The following is a 6,357-nucleotide window of genomic DNA, read 5'->3' as shown; positions in this document are numbered from 1 at the left end:
TCCTGGAACTCACTTTGTAGACCAGGCTGGCCTCAAACTCAGAAATCTGCCTGCCTCTGCCTCCCGAGTGCTGGGATTAAAGGCGTGCACCACCACTCCCAGCATGACATTATCTTTCTCAATCATAGCATGTTATAAGCCTTTTCGGAAAAATCAAAGAGATTACAGGTATATGTTCCAGCACAAAATTCGTTCTATGGGATTACCAGCATTTAACAGAGTTAGACACAGCCAGAGTCCTGGTTTAGGACTTTATTTTTCCTACTTATCTGTTATTGAATGTTTTCTCTGACTTTATTTTCCTATTTTTGATCTTGTATTATTTCTTTTTAACTAGATATTTAGGTTTTTTAGGCTCTGAATTAAGATAACTTTTTTGAGGTCAAGAGATTTAACTCAGTAGTAGAACACTTAACTGTCATTTACAAAACCCGGGGTTCTATTTCCAGCACATATACACAGAGAAAATGCTCTGTTAGATTCTGTTAGATCCCCCAAACCATGTGTGTATCAGTTAAATTTATTAGTATACTAGGTTAAATGTCAATTGGGAAAATATAAATTAATTATTCACATGAGTGCTTTCATGATGTTTACTCATCTGGGGTGTCTTTTATATCTTATGTGTATATATATATATATATATGTATACATATATATGTGTGTGTGTGTGTGTGTGTGTGTGTGTGTGTGTGTGTGTGTTAAAATGTTGCTAAGAAGAGTATAGTTGTTGTATATATTAATTGGATACACTCAAAACTTTCTTCAGGTATCCTTATGGCATCAATGGAACTATAAAATCTCATAAAGTGATCCTGCAAGTTTTAATGTGACTAGAAACCACCAAGTATAGTCACATGAACCTTAATCTACACCATTTAAGATCTTGTTTAAAATGCAGATTCTGTACCTTCAGCTCCCTATAAAACTTCAGATTGTGCATTTCTAACAAGCTCCAAGTGAGTGATTTTCTATCAGACCACAATGTGAATAGTATGGATTTATGTGAAAGTAGCTTTCAGTAAGTTGATATGCCATTAACCAAATTAGAATCACACATATGTGACACATTTCACCCTCTCAATTGCACTGACCTTTATTTTAGACATTCTGTGTAAGTAAGATTTCCCTTAGGTATTAATATAACTAATCTTTAAACAGATGCAGATTTGGATAATGAGACAAAAGCAAAAAGATACTTTATTATTTTGTCACTAATCTAAACAGTTTGAAGAAAGCAGCAATACCATCTGCTGTACTGTCTGCCTGAGCTCTCAGCATAAAATATGTTCATACATTTTTTAGCAGTTAGAAACATGAATACTTAGAGTTATTGCATAATAATGGAGCTTTAGCAACTCATGACAACTTGAAGTACCTGTTTTTATTTCATTTGATTAAATATGTTCATGTTAGAGACTTCAGAAAGTAGGATAGAGATAGCCATTACAATTTTTACGTAATTTATGTTGATAAAATTTACTGTTTCTATCAGAAAGAAAATGCATATCATCATGTACAGATATAAAATATTAAATTATGCTGATAGTATTTAATTTTGCTTGGAGAAAAGTGGTTTTCATTTATTTTAAGTGTTCGGTTAAATATGTTACTAATCCAGCTGAATTCTAGGTTTTGTTGAGTGCAGTAGGCATCAACCTTGCCACCATCTCTGAAACACTGGAGGAGCTTCAAGTAATCCAAATACTTGTTACTTCCCCAAATAACAAAATATGAATAACTGTATAAAGTTTTTTAACTCCCTGTAAATGTTCTAGTGTTTAAAATAGAGTAATGGCATTCCAGGGTTTTCTTTTAAAATGTTTGCTAAATTTCTGAATTTAAATCATACATGATGGCTTTTCTCATTTCCTGACTTTACATAAATTTCTCTTTATTCTTCCAGAATATGCCCTTATTCAGGAATCTAAGTGATGTATATGCTTCTAATTCTTCCTCTTCTTTTGATTACTTACATGTAGAGTCATATGCTAAATTCGCAGAATTCTTGCATTTAAATTAGACTAAGACATACATTCTAAATACATTAAAACCTGGGTACTGATTATAAGTCCATTCTTTATTTTATAACAAATTGAGATCCTTCCAGACAACAGTTATTATTTGAACCTTATGTCTTTGAACTGGTTTCACATACAATCATTGAACAGGAAATAAATGTGTACATTATGGTAATTTGAACTAAACATATAACCAGTTCAATTCATTCTACGTGACACTATTGTTATGGTATATAGTTCTATTTAAAATGGCTGGGATTCCATGTGAGACACTCTAGTCTTTTTCTTTTTAATGGTCATACAAATTTTCTGAATCCAAATCATACAAAGAAACCCAAAAATTGAAAAAAATGATATAATACAATCTGCATTTTAACAAGATCTTAAGCGCTGCAGATTAAGGTTCATGTGACTATTCTAGGTGATTTCTAACCACATGAAAACTTAAAGCTTGCAGGATCACTTTGTAAGATTTTTATAGTCCCATTGATACCATAAGTATGTCTTAAGGAATAGTTTTGAGTGTATCCAATTAATATATGGTACAACTATACTATTGTTAGTAATACTTTTAGGAATGTTAAGCCAAAGCATAAGGGACATAGATAAACATAATCTTTTAAAATCTAACCATTTTTAGTATTTATAAGAGATGTAATTATAAAAATTATCTAGAAACCCTAAGCATATTATCAAATGGATGCATATTAATGTATGTATACATAAGTACATTCATTTTTTTTCTTTTTTAGTTTTTATAGTTTTTTAACACAAACTTTAGGTTCTGGTGAATTGCTAACTCTGGCAAATTTTTAATTTAGTAAAATAGTCACTTGGCAAATGACCTTTAATGGCATTTGTGTTCTAATTTTAGTTTTAAGTCTTCTTCCAATAGATACTCTGTTGTGATTAGGACATGAACTACTCCCTGAAGGGGTCAGATTTTGAAAGGTTGCACCCTGTTACAAGTGTGCTAACTTCACTAATGAATTAATTCATTAGTGGGTTGGTAGCAGAATGGATTATTAATAGGTGATTTTGGAAGACGTTGGTAGAGAGGGGAACAGCTTTACATAGTGTCCTGAGTCAAGTGAACTTTAATATTATATCCCTAGACTCTCACTTCCCACTGCTTGGCCATCAGAAGTGAGCAGCTTTTTCCACCATAACTTTCTGTCACAATGTACTATCTCATCACATGAACAGAAGCAACAGAAGCAACCAAACTGGAATTAATACCCTGAAGTCATAAGCCAGTTAAATGGTTCCTCTTTTTAATCTCAAGTATTTTGACACAGAAATGGAAAACTAACATAACTATATTTTAAGAGTTTTAATTTCTTTTGTTTACGTACAAGTGTATATCTTTATGAGTGTATGTTATATACGTGCAGGTGCCCTTGAAGGCTACAAGAGGGTGTTGTGTCCCTTAGAACTGGTATTATAGGTAGCTATGAACCACATGTTGTGGGTGTTATGAACTTGTGCTTTCTGGAAGAGCAGGAAGCATTCTTTGTTTGTTTGTTTGTTTTGTGAAATGTTTTTATTTATTTTTATTAAATATTTTCTTTATTTACATTTCAAATGTAATCTCCTTTGTTAGTTTTCCCTCTAAAAATCCCCTATCCACTCCCCCCTCCCCCTGCTTCCCAACTCACTCACTCCCATTTCTGGTCCTGGCAGTCCCCTATACTGGGGCATAAAACCTTCATAGGACCAAAAGCACTTTTAAATTCTTACCCATCTCTCCAGTTCCACAACTACAGTTTTTCCCCATGGTGTTTTTAAAATCACATGAGTTGGTTAATAATATTCAGGTGATATTAGCAGAGGTAGAAATAGACATTGGTTTATATACTAGATCTATTTTTGTGTGTCCTTAATTAAGTTACTGAGCTCTGCAAGACTACCTGTTCCTAATCCACAAAGCTATCTTGATAATAATATACACGTCTCTGGTATGCATTAATCATACAATAATGAATTCTTGTTTTACCTCATTCTTGTCATTCCATGATCATGACATTTTATTGGCTTTCAGATGAAGAAAATAAAATGAGCCAAAACCAGACTGTTGATCTTCATTTTATTTTTCAACACGGAGAATTGCTTTAATTCACTACTACAGAAACAAGTACTGACAAATATGAATGATAACCTGAGTCTTTCATCTTGTTTTTAATTTCCTTGGCTTGTCTTTATGAGTCCTTATTTTGGATGTGAATCTCCTTTTCTAGGAGACTGTCATTTATGCTAGGATAAACAGAAGGATAGTACTGTCTCGCTCTTAATAGGCAATGACAGACTCTTCTACAGCCTTTTAGCAAGTAGGAGAATAAGGGCAAGTAGATAAATGGTTTAAGGTGAAAAGGATGGCGTAAGTATTATTTCAGTTGAAACAAATTCTTGTTTTGTTTTATTATTTTGTATTTTTGAGATTATAGTATAATCACATTTCTCCCTTGCCTGTTCTCTCTTCAAATCCTTCCATAAGCCCCTACTTGCTTCCTTTTAAATTTATGGACTTCATTTGTATTTATTGTTGTTTACACAATTGTGTACATTCACAAATATTTCTTTTTTCCCCCTTAATTAGTTGTTTACTGGCAGTGGGCTGGAAGGGATGGCAGATTTAGCCTTCACAGACAATACCACACACATGAGGGCAGCAAGAGTGATGGAAAAGAATCTGAAGGCCGCTCTTCAATAGCAAGTGTATAGGCAGGGGCATGGAGTGTTGATGCAGCTGCCTCAGATCAGCTCTGGTTAGTAGGCATGGTTTGAGATGAAGAGAGATTCACTGGCTGCGGCTCCAGACTGGCCACTTGGGGTATACTTTCCTTGACAAGCGAGGCTGTTGGCCAGGGCTCTCTTGATGTACTCCTCCTGGGCTGCCTTCATGTTCTCCTCCTTCCCACCCCAGGCCTTTAGAGCAGAGGCCTGCAGGGCTCGGCCATAGGAGAAAGTCAAGGCCCACGGCTTCAGCAGGGGACATGTGTTGATAGCGTTGAGGTTGATGGATGCCTCTTCCTCACTCTGCCCTCCAGACAGGAAAGTGACCCCAGGGACGGCAGGGGGCACTGTGCGACGAAGTGCTGTGACCGTTGCCATGGCAATCTCCTCACTGGAAAATTTCTGCGTGCAAGCATGGCCGGGGGTGACCATGTTGGGCTTCAGCAATGTGCCTTCCAGATAGACATGGTGGTCGCTCAGAGCCTTGTAGACAGCTGCCAGGACCTTTTCAGTTACATACTGGCAGTGCTTCAAGTCATGGTCCCCATCAGGGAGAATTTCAGGCTCCACAATGGGTACAATGCCATTCTGCTGGCAGATGCTGGCATAACGGGCCAGAACATTGGCATTTTCCATGATGGCAAGGGGCGAAGGAGTATGTTTCCCAATCTTTAGCACACAGCGCCACTTGGCAAAGTCAGCTCCATCCTTCTTATAGTGGGCACAGCGTTCAGACAGCCCATCCAGCCCTTGGGTAGTAGTCTCACCATTGGTTCCTGCCAGGGGCACCACACCCTTATCTACCTTAATGCCCACAACACCACCCTTGGACTTGATAACTTCGGGGAAAGGACGTCCATCATCTGCCTTCTCGTACAATGTCTCGTGGAAGAGGATCACACCTCCAATGCAGGAATTCACACGGTCATCAGCAGTCAGCAGCAACTGGCGGTAGAAGCGCCTGTTCTCCTCGGTGTTCTCGGTGTCAATGGACTGCAGGCGCTTGCCAATGCTTCCAATGGACTCATCTGCAGCCAGGATGCCCTTGCCCGGAGCCACAATTCGTTGAGCGATGTCAGACAGCTCCTTCTTCTGCTCCGGGGTCAGTGCTGGGTATGGGTAGGGCATAGTTCTGGTGGTAGTACGTTCCGTTCCTAACTCCTCAGTCTGTTGGTAGGTGTTGTCCAGCTCAGAGTGGGGTTGTTCATTGGCAGCTGGGGGAAAGGTAAAAGCCAGAGCCAGGGACAGGCGGGTCATGTTGAAGCTGGACACATCTTGCCTGTGCATTGCCATGGGTCACCTTGACTGGCACTGGACGGGGTAGGTCTGCTGGGTACGCCGGTGGTTAGGCGAAATGACTAAGGAGCAAATGCGGCTAGGGTCACCAAAACCTCCTTCTGTGACGTGTTCCAAGAGAAAGCAGCCTATTGAGCGGGGATGGGGGTGGAGGCCAATGGACTACAGGCGCTTGCCAATGCTTCCAGTGGACTCATCTGCAGCCAGCCAGGATGCCCTTGCCCGGAGCCACAATTCGGGGGCATATTAGAGATACCTAGTACTTTCTGGTAGCACTTCCATCTGGAAACAAATAATAAGATGCATG

General features: G+C 38.6%; 1 pseudogene across 1 annotated transcript; it reads right to left on the bottom strand.

The window, feature by feature from the left end:
- Nucleotides 1-4,096: 4,096 nt before the first annotated feature.
- Nucleotides 4,097-6,103, bottom strand: LOC110313602 (annotated as a pseudogene). Its single transcript, XR_002380119.1, has one exon. The product of XR_002380119.1 is annotated as a fructose-bisphosphate aldolase A pseudogene (transcript).
- Between the last annotated feature and the right edge of the window lie 254 nt (nt 6,104-6,357).

The sequence above is a fragment of the Mus pahari genome, chromosome X (genome assembly GCF_900095145.1).
Source record: "Mus pahari chromosome X, PAHARI_EIJ_v1.1, whole genome shotgun sequence".
In the NCBI taxonomy this organism is placed as follows: Eukaryota; Metazoa; Chordata; class Mammalia; order Rodentia; family Muridae; genus Mus; species Mus pahari.
Note: the sequence above shows the minus strand (reverse complement) of the source record. Positions and strands in the feature narration are given on the sequence as shown.